Consider the following 16,918-nt stretch of genomic DNA (forward strand, 5'->3'; position numbering starts at 1 on the left):
CACCCTGGCTCCCAAATCTATTTTTGATATTCCCTCCAGACTTCCTTGTTTTGTTTCCCTTGCTGTTCTGTTGCACGCCCTTAATGTTTTGCCTCGGTGTGGTGGGGTCAGCTCAGGCACAATTCCCACACAGTGTCTCCAGTGTTATCCACCATAGGGCTATGGGCAATGTTGTGTCTCAGAGTGGGAGCAGCCATATGGTCCTCTCTGTGCATTGGCTGCTCTGAGTGGGGTTGTTGTCCTCAGGGCTTGGTGGGCCAAGGTGTGCTCCACTCCCTTCCTCGCCCTTCATTTGCTTCCACTTCAGTCTGGGTATGGTAGGTCAGTTCCTTTCCCTCACCAGAAGGTCAAGTGTCGTTCTCTGTGGCACTCACTTCCAGGTGGGCGTCAGGCTGGTTCTGGTTGGGGCCAGCCCTATAGTCCAGTCTTTTCATGGATTCCTCCATGTGTTACATTTCCCTCCTGATTTTGCGCATCATGGTGGGGTCTGTAGGTACATTCCAATTCTGTGGACACACAGCCAATACTCTCCCCCTAGGTAGGTAAGTGTCCTGTTCCCCCCATATCTTCATCTCCGTATCTCTCCACCCTCATTCTCCCTCCTCCTTCCTTCTTTCCCCTTCTTTATGTTGGACTCACATGACATGTACCTCCCTGGGTTTGGTCTGACCTCCCCCACCCCCACCCCCGGCTCCCTATGCTTCCCCCCGTTTTTTGTGAGATGAGTGTCTATTCTTCTATTCCTGCCATTCTGATTGTACTTACCTTAGGGGACTCATGTGATACCTGTCCTTTTGAGATTGGCTTACCTCACTTAACATGATTCCTTCTGACAACGTGTTTCGTATGATTACCCATGCTTTTCAGTACTGCATAGTACATTGTGTGTATGGGCCAGAGTTTACTAATCCACTCATCTATCAATGGAAACTCAGGCTGTTTCCAAGTCTTTGAGATTGTGAATTGCGCCACAACGAACATTGGAGCGCAGATGACTGGTTGTGTTTTGTTTGTTACCTCCACTGGGTATATGCCCAGTAGAGGGGTGACTGGTTCATATGGTAGATCACTTTCCATTTTATTTGTTTCTCCAGATTGTTTTGCACAGTGGCTGTACATATCTACACGACCACCAGCAGTGGAGGAAGGTTCTTATTTCACCACAGCCCTTCCAACACTTGTTGCTCTCTGATTTTTAGATTTAGACTAGCCTCAGAGGTGTTAGGTGGTATCTCATGGTTGTTTAATTTGCATTTCTCTTATGGCTAATGAACAGGAACACTTTCTCATATGCTTATTGGCCATATGGGTCTCCTCCCTAGTGAAAATTATTTTCAGTTCTTTTGCCCACTTCCTTCGGGGGTTAACTGTTTTCCTCTTTTTGCAGGCCATGAGGGTGTTGTATATTTTGGTAATGAGCCCTTTGTAGGACTGTAACTATTTAAGGCAGTAGAAAATCTCATCTTTCTCCCGAGGAGTAGCTGGTGATTTTGAACTACTTACCTTGCAGTCAGCAGACTTCCAGGGATCCTGATCATGCCCCCTGAGCCACTGTTAATGTGAGCCTATTGTAGCCATTGTGCCAGTCCATCTCTTTGCAGGGACTTCCTCTTTTGAGCTTTGACCCTCTGCTTTACCAAGGAGACCTGGTAGTATTATTGGGTAAGCATTGGATGGCTAACCACACGGTTGGGGGTTCAAACCCAACAGCTGAACCATGGGGAAGAAAAGAAGCTATCACAAAGACTGACAGCCTTGTAGACCCTAGGTAAGCTTGCTCTGAGTTGGAATCAACTCTATGGCAGTGGTAATATAAACTGGAAGGGGGATAGAGGGACAAAATTAATTCCTGGGAAAACATAAAAATGGAGGAAATTTTCCCATCTAAGAAACTCAAAATCCAAATTAAATAAGGGAAAAGATGGACTATTTCAACCGAGTTTAACCACCTCAAAAAAGGTATAGCCAGAAACAAAACGAAACAAAAACACTCGAGCCAAGTATCAATTTGAAATAACTGTATTTTCTCTTAAAGTGTATGTTTAATTCTTTGTTCTCACACCTGAAATGGACCAGTAAGGAAGAACTCCTCCTTGCCCAGTCTCCGGGTCATGTTGCCCATTAAAGGGAGCCAAGGGCTCGCTGGAGAAATGGTCGGTTACAGGTCTACAGCAAAAACTAGATAAAACAAGCACGGTCCTGCACACAAACAAGGAATCCATTGAAAACCAACTTGAGCATTAATAAAAATAGTAACTGTAATTTTTTAAAGCATTTTTCTTTAAATATTTTATTGCGTTTTTTTTTTTTTTTTTGGTGAAGGTGCATTAACAAACTAGGTTCCCATTTAAGAATTTCTACACATATTGTTTCATGCCATTGGTCATATTTTCCATATTCAATCCCGGTTATTGACGTTCATCATCTTTCTGTTTCAGGGTGCTAAGGAGACCCCATTGAGGTCAATCCCGATGGGGATCTTTCTGCAGACCCACGTCGTTGGAGACACTTCAGAGTCAACATATGGTTTGCTTTATTCGCAGAATGATTTGCTGGATCTGTGAGAGCCAACGGCAAGATAGAATAGGATGCACTGCAAGACAGGTCGTCTGAAGGACCTAACTTGATTTTGACCCTTAGACGTGGGTAGGCCTAGTCTGCAGAGCTGCGCCTTTCCTAGGGACTGCTTGTGCGGGCTTTCAACTCGCTGTTGAGGATGTCTTAAATGAAGAGAAAAGCAGAGCCCACACAGAGCCAAAGATGGCACTTAAGTGAACAAATTGAAGCGATTCCAGGCCAGAGTGTGTGACATTGGTCCACGATTAACTGGCAGTTAAAGCGACCAAACTAAAAGAATTACGACCGGTGGGTGAGGAGGCTTTGGCAGAAACCGTCACTGCTGTTCTGTTTATCGGAGGCTGTTGCCCTGGAAACCTGTGGCACCTGCGGGCTGTGTTTGCTCCTAAAGACTATAGATCAGTTTGACCAGGACGGCTGTGGTGATTGTGGTACATACCTACCGATGACAGGCAGCCAAGATATGGTGTGTGACTGCACCGGCTCTTCCTTTGGTGGCACCATGGCAATGATGCGTCAGGGGTCAGCTGGATCGCCAAGCGTCAGCGAGTCAGTAACTTCAAGCTGTGTATGCAGTGTCAGTCACTGGCCACCTGCCCCCAGGAATCACGAGGGAGCTAAGAGTCAAGACGTGACCTGCTAATCTAGACACAGCTATAAAGATTTAGCAAGATGCAGGGTTACCCACTTCCTGCCCCTGCTCTTTTTCCCTTGTGGAACACACATGCAAAACTGCAATTCCTCCCAACCCTTCAACTCTGGGACTCAGCAAACAGGATGATGAAAAAGCAGGCCAGTGGATCCCTGGGACATTTCACCGCCTTTGGACTACTGGCAGAGGGGGCAGAGGCGTGGGTTGATGATTAGCAGACTGCATTGAGGAGGGAGTAGGCCCAGGCTTCTGCTTTGTCCATGGGTAGGACTTCAGGGGCCAAATGCCAATAAACAGGAGCCCCTAGGAAAGTTCTCAAGCCCCTGATCCACGCCTCGTTTCCCTGTCTCTTTCTCTTGGCTGGACAGAGTAAATGTCACTCCCTGCCCGGGAAGCACCCTCTCAAAGCAGAGGTCTTTGGCGACCTGTTGCTAAGTCTCTGACCCCTGGGCATGGAGCCTTAGAGCCCTTCCTTGGAAGGTCGTTGTCCTGAGCTAGGTAACCACATCAGACTGATAGCCGTTTTATCGGTGTCACCTTACTGACCAAGGTGAATTACCTATTTTGGAATGAAAACCTCATGGTGAATTCTCCTAGAAAAAAGAATGATGACAGTTCTGGGAATAATGGCTACTAGACAATATTTCCTGTTGTGAATAGCATTGGATGAGCACAGGTTAAAAAGGGCTATCTTGAAAATTAACTTTTACAAGACTGGAGGAACTAAAGTGACTTTGGTGGGCAGCATATAGAAGATTTTAAAAATCCTTAAATAAAATGTATTAACAGTAAGTAAGACTCGTGAAATGAAAAGTTTTACAATGTTAAAGAGAGACACCCACCTCAAATATAATTGAATGAGCAGATATCTTAAGTCTTGAAAGAGACAAAGATGTAGACACATCATCCGGATGAGGGAGGCCATCAGCACACAGTAAAACTAGCCTCGGAGGAGTCACAATTGGGAGGCTGGAGAAATTAGGCATGGGAGGGCAAAGAAAACTGTCACAAAAGCATGACTGGTGGCAGAGCAACACATCACAAGGACAGGTGGGACGACAGAAGCAGGAAAGGGGCCATGACTGGGACACACACATGGTTAGATGGATGGGCTTTACAAGACTGGTCCACAGGGCATGAGTAATGACTAGGTGGCCCTCTGTACTGTCTGTCCCTCGTAAGGGAAGCTCCATCAAGGACACACCTAGGCAAACCCTACAAGAGAGACTACTCCTTCCTGGACTGGCCGGACAAGGGTGGTGGCACCCCATTCCCCAAGGCATTCTGCCTGGGGGTCAGATTATCTACTTCCTTGTTCAATGGTCAGAAAGAATTCATTACGAACTTTGCACTTGCATTTGGTTCTGTCACCATCCATAGCCCTTTGCAAGCCTGAGTGCTAGGAATTTAAGATCTAATATACTTCCTCAGTCCCCTTCCTGGAGCTTCTCATTTTTCTTTCGGGCAAGTAGTGATCTTGTGGTTTCATTTAGATAACATTTTTTAAGCTCATAGTACTTATATGCATAGTCTTTCTTTTATGAACCAATTTGTATTTAGCTGAAAAATGACCTCTAGAAGCGGTTTCAGTTCAAAGTTTGAAGGGAATCCTGGGACCGTCTCAGTGACTCCTGTAGTCCAGCGGTTCTCACCCTGTGGGTCGCGACCCCTTTGGGGGGGTCAAACAACCTTTTCACAGGTGTCACCCGATTCATAACAGTAGGAAAATTACAATGATGAACTAGCAACGAAAATAATTTCATGGTTGGGGGTCACAACATGAGGAACTGTATGAAAGGGTCACAGCACTAGGAAGGTTGAGAACCACTGCTTTAGGCTCTACCAGTCTGGTAGGTCTAGGCTGTTTTAGAAATTTCAGTTACTTTCTACATTTTTCTCCCAGTCTACTCAGGACCATCTATGATGTCCATGGTGAGACAGGTTGCTAATGGTAGCCTGACACCATCTAGCTCTGATCTCACAACGAGTGAAGCCATGGTTCCCAGAGGCAAGTCGTTCTGTAGACTAGTTGTTGCTCTGTGTCTTTGATTACCTTCTTTCTCTTTCACTCCAGATTAGTAGAAAGCATAAACCTCCAGAAGCACCTACACATACACGCACACACGTACACCTTCCTATGCACATATATGCACACATATCTACCTAGGTTAGTAGGTCACTAGATTAGGGACAAAGAGGCATTGGGGAGACAATACAGGGATTGGAAAAAGATTGAGCACACTAATTTGACACTTATGGGAAAGATCCAAAGTGAGTGTGCTCAGACACAAGCCTCCTGACCCCAGATGGGAGGTCCACCTGGCCTCACAGAGTAGGTAGGCCCAGCCACGTGACATCACACAGGTGGGCCCAGACTCAGCCAGTAGAATAGGCTGGCCAATGCCCTCAACCACGCCTCCCTCAACCAGAGGGGTGGGAGAGAATAAGAGCCAGGTGCACAGCCCAGCTGGACACACACTCTGATGGCCTGCCGCCAGCCTCTTTCACTCTGCTCTTGTTCAGGTACACTCTGCAAGCCGAGGGTGAGATTCCTGCCCCATGCAGGCACGCACATGCCTGTATGCCCATTTGGGCCCCACTTGCTCTTGTGGCTCTCTTGGGATTTCTGGCTCTGCATTCGGAGCGCTGGTTCCATATTCCTTCCACATGTTTTCTTCCGTCACGAACGCTTGCACGGAAAGTTTGCAGCCTCGCACGCTTTCCAGAGATAGCGTGCACTTGAGAAACTGTAATTCCTGAAACTACCCTTTCCCTCATAAAAGGTACTTGGATTTACAAAAGTGCTTCAGCGTTGCGAAGCAAGAACCAAGGTAAACCACTCCAGAAACCTAACAAGGTAACTGATAGATATCTCTCATGGGAGAGATACCTCGGTCCTTGGCTTCGTGCGAGAAAGAATTCATGCTGAAGTCTGGTTTGTGATCCAGTGAGTTTCTGGATGATAGAAGTGGTACAAATACTGGCCCGGGCCACTCTGCACTGTGTGTAGGAGCCGCTGGGAGAGAGAGTGCCAGAGCAAACTCTGCCTTTCAGGGTCCCTGTTGGGAGACTTGGTGGACAGTCCTAGTTAACCTGGCCCAGATGGGCCCAGATGGGCCAATCCAGGTGTAACGCCCACCTAGGTGTGCAACCCCTTCCTGGCTGGAAGCTTGAACCTCTGAGCTCGCATAATGGACACCCCAGTCCCTATGCTAGCTACCTAACATAACCACTCATGTATTTTTAATTGTTTCTATTGGGTTTTTGTTGTTTTTTACAATTGTTGTTTCAGAATTGTATATACTACGTCATTTACCAAAAATGCCCCTAATTCAAATCAATGTGAAGTGTTGTGGATATAGTGGAGACCCAAAACCTACCTATAAGATAATTGGACAGTCCCTCTCAGAAGGGCAACATGGAAGGGGCGATAAATCCAGGAGCTGATGAGACACATAATTATCATCTAGTTCTTCAATATTTCCTCCTTTTACTGTTATGGTTCTTTTTTTCACCTCATTAACCAGGGTATGTTCATTTGCATGATTAAGATTGTTCGATACAGGAAAGCCAAGATAGCTAACCCTTCAGAAACAGTAACAGGAGTAATGGTTCCCCGAAAGTCCAGGAAGAGAAGGGGGGTGGAGCTGACACCATTGATGATCGTATAGCCCCACTAGAAGGAAGCAAACAACAGAATTGTGTGTGGCTGCATATGTTGGATAGTGTAAGATAGAGCAATAAATAAACAAGGGTTTCTAGGGGATAAGGTGGAGGGAGGGGATAAAGGGGAGCTAATATCAAGGAGTTCAAGAAGAAAGAAAATGTTTGAAACTGATTGTGGTAGCAATTGTATAATAATGCTTTATGTGATTGAACTGTGCAATGTTATGATAGTGTTAGGTAGTTCTAGTGTAGAGATGGGGAATGCCCGTTAACGCATGCCCAGAGAGCCAAGCACGGAAACAAGGAGTGGTACACTGCACATGCTCAGAGGTTCAGGTTTCCCGCCGTAGGCATGGATGGGCGCTAAACCTGGATCGGCCCACCTAGGCCACCTGGATTGGCCCATCTGGGCCAGGTAATTCAATTCAGCCAATGGGTCGATCAGGGGTCGTCCACCACGCCTCCCCGTGGAATCCTTGAAAAGGCAAGAGCCTAGAGTCGAGAGGGGGAGATCTAACATAGAGTCACAGGGAAGGAGAACTTGGTTTATGTGACGCTGAGCAGTTTCCACCAGGCTGCATGGTCGGGAGGAATCCTATGGGTGCCGTGTAAACCTCAAACTTCTTCTAACTCTCATAAAACTCACTTGGATCATGAACCAGGCTTTGGCATCAATTCTTTCTCACACAGAGCCAAGGACCGAGGTACAACTCTGTCTCCAGAGAAATCTAACATTAAGTGGTGCCTAAATGCCTCAGATATATAAGGTAAGGCAAGCGGGCCCTCCCATCCTGGTCTCACTGGTTTCGGGCACCTTCTGGTCTCTTTTCACCTCAGCACCCTCGGAAGACGGCGCATAGCTGGAAAGGAAGCCAGGCTGAACTGCTCCGGCAACATCTGGGAGGTGGATGGCTCCCCAAAGTGACTTACGGGCACACTCGTAATGTATTGCTGCCGCCCCATCCTTCTGTGTCTGTCTTATTGCCTACTCTTGCTGGTGTTCGGGATTTGACGTCGGCCTCTCTGTGCCTGCCTTCCCGGGAGCTTGCATGCCTTTCCCACGCTGGACTCCTGGGAAGGGGCTGGGACGCTGTGGGCTGCAGGCTGGGAGAATTGCCATTCCCAAAACCTCTTTGCATCTCAATGGCCTGTTTTATGCTCTGGCCAGCTGGATGGCTGGGTGTGCCTGCGTAAACTCTGTTGGTTCCTGCAGGGCTGGCTCAGGTGGCTGGCCCCATGCGGGCTTTCCTCTAGGCCACCAGCTGCGGCCACCACTTTCCAGATCACGTGAGTCACTGCGTCCTGGCAGCATGGTGCCACCTGGTGTCCGCCATTTTGGCTACGGGGCAACGGAGCACGTGGCCCTGCCAAGATGGCACCACCGCTCCAATCACATGGAGGGGCGGTGCCTGGGTAACTAGCTCCTGCTCTAGTCCCGAGAGCCAAATGTTTCCCTTTCCCCCTCCATTCCCTTTAGCTTTCCCCTGGTGTTTCAAACAAGTTGCTTTAGTGTTCTACTAGAGTGGGTTTGTTCCTTGCTACCAGCTGGCTTTCCGTTGCCCGGGCCTAGGCCAAAGGCATATGGGAGCTGAGCCCGAGTAGCTGTTAACTTTCACCTTCCAGGGATGCTGCCTCCGGCACTTTCTAGGACAGCTCTTAATACAGCTCTGCCGCCAGAATGTTCCAGACAGAAATTCCAATCCTTTAAAGGTTCCGTGAGCTGCCGGATAGACGTCCCTTCCCTTCAGAGATTTGAGAGTCTGCTCCTGCCGGCAGGCATCTTTGAAGGCCATGGGGCCACACTATGCAGTGGACCTCCTAGCTTGTGGTCTAGAAAATGGTCGGACCAAAATGTCGGCTGCAGCAACTGGTCTTCGACCCCTCCCTTGGCTGGGGGCACCTGCCTAAGGCCTCATATTCATGGCACCCCAGTCGTGCACGCTGAATCTGCGGTTATTGACCTTGAGGCATGAAGCTCTCAATAGCCTCCTTGTTGTGTGTTTTCTAGATCGGACTTACCAAATCGATACCCAGGAATTGCCCCCCCCTTGAATGTCTCCTATCCAATTGGGAAAGATTTGATCTGGAAAAGCTGGACAAACAGAATCTGATAACGCTTTGCAATTCTATTTGGCCGCAGTATGTTTTAGAGAAAGGGGAATCGATCATGGCCAGCCAATGGTACACTTTCGCTTTCAATCCTGCAACAGCAGAGAACATTTCTGTGGAACAATGAAGAGTGGTTGGAGATGCCGTATGTTAGCGCATTCTTCCTTTTGAGGAAGAACAAAGATCTTCATTCCCAGTGCGCCCAGGAAGGACCCCCTAAGGGACCCTGGACTTAAGGGCAACTATCACCCCAACCTTGAAACAGCCCTGAATATTCTACCTGTAGTAGAGACAGCAGGGGAATTTGGTCCCCAGGCAATTTACAAGCCTTTCACTCTAATTGAACTCAAGCAAATTAAAAATGACTTGGGCAGTTACTCTAACAAACCCGAACAGTACCTAGAACACTTCCAGCACCTCACCCTAGCCTATGTCTTAACCTGGAAAGATGTCATGGTCATACTGGGACAGACCATGACAGACTTTGAGAAAGAGCGAGTGCTCAAAGGTGCTAGGAAGTTTGCAGAGGAGTTCCATGTGATGAATGAAAAGTACCCTGTAGGGGAAACTGCTGTACCTTTAACAGACCCTGCTTGGAATCATAGCCTCAGGACAAGTGGGCACGGGAACATTTCCTGGTGTGCATCACAAGTGGACTAAAGGCAGGTAGGCAAAAGGCCATTAATTATGCCAAGGTGACAGCGATTCACCAGGGACCTACTGAGTCTCCTGTAAGCTTCTTAGAGAGGCTAAAGGAAGCCCTAAAGAATCATACGGCTGGAGATATAGAATCCAGGGACAAGTTTTTCACACAGGCCGCACAGGACATTCGAAAGAAACTCCAAAAACTAGTGCAAAAACCTGAAGGAGCTACCCTAGAGGAGATGGTTGCTTGTGCTAATTCAGCCTTTTACAATAGGGAGCAGGAAGGGGAGGCTCGAGCGCGGGGGAAGGAGGAAAGGAAGGACATTAGGCATGCCCAGGTATTGGCTGCACTCAGTAACAGATGCCCATCAAATGCCTCCCAGGTTTCCCAGACCTGTGAACCAGGTATCAAGTGCTATATTTCCCGGCGACCAGGTCAATGGGCTAGGAACTCTCCTAACCGGAACAATCCTCAAACCTCCTCGGATGCCATGTGTCCATTGCAAGCAGACTGGCCACTGGGCTGGCCTCTGTCCTATGGCCCAAAACCTGGAGGGGAGGTGCCCACAGACCATCGTGCAGCTGATAACGGAGGAGCAGGATTGAAGGCGCCCAGTCCAACCAGCCCAGCAGCAAGAGATAACTGTTACTGGTCTGAAACCTAGGGTGAGCATCGACGTGGCAGGAAGGTCAGTGAACTTCCTTTTGGATAGTGGGGCCACCTTCTCTGTCCTTATTTCCTTCCCTGGACCGCTGGCACCCCGCACCTGCTCCATCATGGGAGTGTCAGGAAAACCTGTAGTTAAACACTTTACTGAACCTCTCAGATATCTTTGGAATAATTTCTATTTTCTCATAGCTTCCTAGTGATCCCTGAATGTCCAGCACAGTCACCGGGCCTCATCCTCGTCCTTCTATAGCTTTCCAGTTGTTCCTCACAGTGGAGGAGCCTCAGATTCCCCCACAGGAACCATGGCAGCAGACAAATACTCCTGTGAGCCACTGGACGGTCTTAAGATGATATTTCATCGCCACCCCAGGACAGACGAGGGCTACACAAATGAGTCAACCTCAAACCCCTCACAGCCTTTAGGCCAGTGAATACCTTTACCCCGTTCCTGTGCTGTTAGTCCCAAGATTTCTATTGATGTCCTGTGACACTAACCTAACTTCAAGGGCACTGCCACCTTACGATCTTACCCTTGTCTCACTTAAACTGTTCACCCATTGTCTGTTTTTCTAGTTCTCAGGTTACCAAGGCCTCTGAATCAAGTGTGCCAACTCCAGGACCACCGTCTCCTGGACCCACCTTAACCTTATCCATCCTGGGTCCTCAATGGACAACCCCTTCTAAGAGAGTAGGAAGGGTATGGACCCCCAAACCCCACTTTGCCCCCTTTGGCAGCAGGAAGTAGCTAGAGATGTGGTCGTCCAGTACCCCAAAGATTTGGCTCCATATCTCTTCAGGGGGGAATGTTAGGTAGGCTAGCTAGAGCTGGGGGATGCTCAGAGGGCCAAGCTACAGAAACAAAGGAGTGGCACACTACACATGCTCAGAGGTTCAGGTTTCCCACCGGTAGGCATGGGAGGGCGCTAAATTGGATTGGCCCACCTAGGCCAGGTAATTTCAATTCAGCCAATGGGGTTGATCAGCGGTCGTCCACCACGCCTCCCCGTGGAATCCTCGAAAAGGCAAGAGCCTAGAGTCTAGAGGGGGAGATCTAACATAGAGTCACAGGGAAGGAGAACTTGGTCTATGTGACGCTGAGCAGTTTCCGCCAGGCTGCATGGTCGGGAAGAGTCCTATGGGTGCTGTGTAAACCTGAAACTTCTTCTAACTCTCATAAAACTCACTTGGATCACAAACCAGGCTTCGGCGTGAATTCTTTCTCACACAGAGCCAAGGACCGAGGTACAACTCTATCTCCAGAGAGATATAACAATAGCTGTAAGAGCTCCCAATGAGATGATTTAAAAAATAAAATAAATGTCCCTAACTGTTATACTTCTTAGTGTCATCATTAATGTTGGTCAAGTTGTGCAAACTCTGCCTATATTCAGTATTGCTTTTCCATCATCAAAATAAGTGTTTCAAGGGGGGAAAGTGTTAATGTAATAACTCAGTAGAGTAATTAATTTTATGTAAAGTGTTTTTAACAGTATTTAACACAAAGTAAGTATTCGATCAAGTTAGGGGCTGGCAGGGGGGCTGGGCAAGAGGACGAATCCAAGGAAAGGGAGACAGAGAAATGCATCTAATCAGACATGAAATTCTAGACACCCTTCTTGCTCCAAAAACCATCTTAAGATTACCAATAAATATATACCAGCGAGTATTTGTTTATTATGTAAGAAGGGGAATTACATTTCAAAAATGATCAATTCTGCCAGGCTTATGAAACCAGTCAAACTATATAATAAAACATTTCCCCTAAAATAATATATGGTGTACCCAATTCAACGTAGAAACAAAACACACCTTTTTGACAGGAAATCCTTTCTTACTCAAGATAACAGAAACTAACACACCCTAAAACCAACTTCTCCTTTGATTACGTTGGCCAATGAAATCCTCTGAACCTAACCTCTCAACTGCTATGGAAAATCTAGTGCCTCTCCTCTCTCTCACAGGCTTTGACAAGGCATTCCCTGCTCGGAGGTTACTTCGAAACTGTAAGTATTCTGACATTATTTACTTCTCTAAAGGCTTATCTTAAAGCAAAAACAAATTTTCTTCTTTAAAAGTATTTGATTCTCTTGATTTTTTTTCTCCTAAGATGGCATAGAACTTTTTTGTATCTACTTGGTTTTAAAGTAAATGTATGAATGTAGTGAAACTCAACAATTGTCCTATACCAATGATGTGCTACCAGCTATGACTGGTAGATGCTATGTTGTTCAAAACCTGTGTGATTTCAGTCTTACTCTGCATCAAATAGTGCTTTTAGCAGGAACTATATGTGGTAACTACTAACTTGCTGAGGAATTTTGCTCTTTAGTTTTATGCATATGCATATTTAAATATGTCCATCCTAGTTTCTTTGTGCTTTGAGAATATTTTGCCTTATTCTCTGTGTCCAAGATAATTTAGAAACAGAAAGACAGATTTCACACATTTAGTTAGGGAATTGGTAGAATACTGGAATTTGCAGTATGAAAGTCAGAAAAACAGACTCGAGTGCTTCAGCATTGCTTTGGGGCGCTTTATGTAATATTGTATACAGCACGATGTTACCTTCATCCCACATTTGTTCGTTTATGGGCTGAGAGATTCTAAAATGGGCACGCCTCAACCAAAGCAAATCAAAATGGAATTTGACAGCAATAAGCAATAGAAAAAAGAGAAAGGTCTGTTTCACATCCCATTACAACTTAATACCTGGAAAATGATGTCAAAAAAATCAGTAAGGGCTGTACTTCTCAAGACGGAGGTGTTCACATGCAGGCAAAGTGAAAAACCAACCCCACTGTTATCGGGTCAATTCTAACTCAAAAGGTTTCCAAGGCTGGCCCTCCTCACCGCGTTTGGTAACTTTCATTGGGTTTGATTACAGACTTTGCCGTGAGCAGTCCATTCACACAATAGCCCCTAGCAGCAGGAGAGCGCAAACCAAACTCACTGCCACTGAGTCAGCGCTACAGGACTGACTATAGTGGCCCTACAGGACAGGGCAGGACTGCCCCTGTGAGTTTCTGAGACTTTCTCCTGGGGAGTAGCAGCAGGTGGTTTCAAACTGTTGACTACAGATAGCAGTCCAACCGCGGCGCCACCAGGGCGCCTTACCAGCAGGAATGCCGGGTATAAAGCGGGCTGCAACTAAGAATAAAAATGAAATGAAGACATAAAATGTGAAGTGAATACATCATGGTTTTCGGGCATGGAGAGCATCCTTGGGACGAGCTTTCTAAAGAAGATGATTCTAAGTCTCATCCTTTAAGACGTTTGTCCACGAGGATCCTTAATTCAGTTTTACTCTCGACTGTCTTTTCCCTCTTATCTTGGGTGACTATTCCCATCACCCTTTCTGCTCCCTAGGAGGCCAGTGGTGCCATCGGCTATCTTTTGGCTATGAACCACAAGGTCAGCAATTCCAGGGGAAAAGATGAGGCTTTCTGTTACCGTAAAGAGGTCCAGCATTGGAAACCCACAGGGGCAGTTCTGTAGGGTCACTTTGAGTACAGCAGTGAAGTTTTTTTCAGTTGCCGGTCCCTTTCTAAGACTGCGAATCTTTTTTTTTTTTTTTTTACATTTTATTAGGGGCTCATACAACTCTTATCACAATCCATACATATACATACATCAATTGTATAAAGCACATCTGTACATTCTTTTCCCTAATCATTTTCAAAGCACCTGCTCTCCACTTAAGCCCTTTGCATCATGTCCTCTTTTTTTCCCCCTCCTTCCCCGCTCCCCTCTCCCTCATGAGCCCTTGATAATTTATAGATTGTTATTTTGTCATATCTTGCCCTATCCGGAGTCTCCCTTCCCCTCCTTCTCTGCCATCCGTCTCCCAGGGAGGAGGTCACATGTGGATCCTAGTAATCAGTTTCCCCTTTCCAAACCACTCACCCTCTACTCTCCCAGTATCGCCACTCACACCCCTGGTCCTGAAGGTATCATCCACCCTGGATTCCCTGTGCCTCCAGCCCCCATATGCACCAGTGTACAGCCTCTGCCTTATCCAGCCCTGCAAGGTAAAATTCAGATCATGGTAGTTGGGGGGAGGAAGCATCCAGGATCTGGGGGAAAGCTGTGTTCTTCATTGGTACTACATCGCACCCTGACTGACCCATCTCCTCTCCTCAACCCCTCTATGAGGGGATCTCCAGTGGCCAACAAGTGGGCCTTGGGTCTCCACTCTGCACTTCCCCCTTCATTCACTATGGTATATATATATATATTTGCATGATGCCTTATACCTGGTCCCTTTGGCACCTTGTGATCGCACAGGCTGGTGTGCTTCTTCCATGTGGACTTTATTGCTTCTGAGCTAGATAGCCGCTTGTTCACGACTGCGAATCTTTATGGGGCCAGACATCATCATATTTCTCCCTGGAGCATCTGTTGGGTTTGAACTCTAGTTACTAAGAATGGATGAAAAAATTTAAAATCCCAGGACATTGGGCTTCAAACTGTGCTCTTCAAGGCGTACATGGGCAGTTATCAAGCAAGCAGAGCTGCAATCCAGCCTGTGGTCCTTGGACAGTCTGCAGGTGTTGACGAGGGCTGCAGACTTCAGGAGAGAGGGACATCATTTCCCTCATGCACATATTTACTATGTCTGGCTCTGCAGAAGGAGTATTGGCATTCTTGTACTTTATAAGGCAAAACCCCATGGCATGGAGTCAGTACTTATACAGTTGCTCATTGCAGATTCCTGGATACCAGTCTGTCCCACGTAAATCCCATATCTGAGTGGCCAGGAATCTATAGCTTGAGAAAGTTCTCCACGTCGTTTTTATGGAGGATGAACCCTGAGGATCAGACTTGTCCATAAGCTCTCCAAAAATGTCAGAATGTCACTCTGAATGAAAGGGAGTTTAGGGAAGATCTCCTCCTGCCCCACTAGTCATCTGTACCCCCATCTCCACCTGCTGTTGACCTCTGATGAATGACCATAGGAGCCCTGGTGGTAGAGTGGTTATGCTTTGGGCTGCTGACCATTAGGGCAACAGTTAGAAACTACCAGCTGCTCCACTGGTGAAAGATGAGGCTTTCTACTCTTAGAGAGTTACAGTCTTGGAAACCCAAAGGGCCGTTCCATCCTGTCCTGTAGGTTCACAATGAGTCAGGATTTACTCAATTGCGATGAATTTGGGAGGGGGCTGTTGGTAAAGACTTATTGACTGAAGCAAAGAGAATTGTGTTTGAGACCTTTTGCTTGGTTCCTGTTTTTGTATTTTGTGGCCATTTTGTCAACCCTACTCTGCAATTTAGGGGGTCACCATGAGTGGAAATCTGTTGCATGACCACAAGTTCAAAGGTGTCTAGAATTTTGAAATTGATATGTAAACCATCAAGCTGCATAAGAATGTGTTTGTTTTCTCCTCTCGATTTTTTTTTAACTACCAAGGAGGCATTTTCTAGAATCACAAGACTTTTCAGAATAAGCTAAAGAACTCAAATGGAAGCCCTGGACATTCACTCTGTCTAACCACAAAGTGGGCAATTCAAACCCACCAACCACTCCCCAAGGGAAAGATGAAGCTATTGCTCCCCATAAAGATTTACAGCCTTCGTAATTCGTTTTTGTTATTGTCGTTACTAAAGAACCTCTGTAGCAGTATGCCTGTCAGCAATTGCCTTCCCAGTTTATCTTTGAGATTTTCAGGAATTGAATGTAGCTGTAGACTGTAGCCTGATCTGACACCAAATTAAATTTGGCTATTTTCACATCTCCCCAGATAGACAGTAAGGAAGGTATACTTTTTTTAAAATGGCTTCTTTTAAGATCCCAGTAATGTCACTAATGCATAGTGTGGACTAATGACTAGGTATTCTATTCTTGTGAGAGCTTAAAAAGCTGATACTCAGTCAAAGTAGAGAATAACCTATCCTATCAATTCAAATATCACTAGCGTGGCTGTGCTCCTCCTTGTTTAAAAGGCTAGTAACACTGGAACGTTTACAGAATCAGAGGCTTTACCACTTACGGGAAGGAATGTCTCAAATATTTCTTATCAAATCTTATTTTGTATTTCTGTACAATGGTCCCAAATTTTGTTTCCTGACATTTCAAATTGGTGATAATATTCCCGTAAGGTTTAAAATAACTACATTAAGGTTGTGATAGAAACAGAGCTTTTTGTTTTGCTCTTGAAGTACAGTTCATACACAAAATTACTTGAATTTTCTTTGAAATTACTAACATGTCAGGGCAGTGCTCAGTGATTTCGCCAGTCCACTATAATCTCATTCAGGAGACTTGAAACATGAATGGTTGGTCTTGTGAATTTAAACAATTCCCTGTCAGCATTTAACAAAATCAACAGCAGCTCCCACTTCATGTGCTGTGGTTTCCATCTCCACTCATTCTTATTGCATGTTTATTTCAGACAGGCTTTTGTTAAAGCATGGTCTAAATAAAATATTAACCCGAAAAAAAAAGATTTGCAGCCTCAGAAAACCTGTAAAGGGTTCTTGTAGTTCCGTGGAAGTTTTTTAGGATATCATTCGGCTGGGCTGAGCTGAGCAGCTTTTCACTTCTAGAAACAGCATTTGCTTCGGAGGGACTTCTAATAGCATGAGTGGCCTCCTGGAGTCAC

The 16,918-nt window shown here is 46.2% G+C and overlaps 1 non-coding gene across 1 annotated transcript; it reads left to right on the top strand.

Annotated features, from left to right (window-relative positions):
- Positions 1–2,455: 2,455 nt before the first annotated feature.
- Positions 2,456–2,584, top strand: LOC142444193 (small nucleolar RNA SNORA18). The gene has a single exon (XR_012783847.1). It is a non-coding gene; the product is annotated as a small nucleolar RNA SNORA18 (small nucleolar RNA).
- Positions 2,585–16,918: the final 14,334 nt, after the last annotated feature.

The sequence above is a fragment of the Tenrec ecaudatus genome, chromosome 3, assembly GCF_050624435.1.
Source record: "Tenrec ecaudatus isolate mTenEca1 chromosome 3, mTenEca1.hap1, whole genome shotgun sequence".
Taxonomy (NCBI): domain Eukaryota; kingdom Metazoa; phylum Chordata; class Mammalia; order Afrosoricida; family Tenrecidae; genus Tenrec; species Tenrec ecaudatus.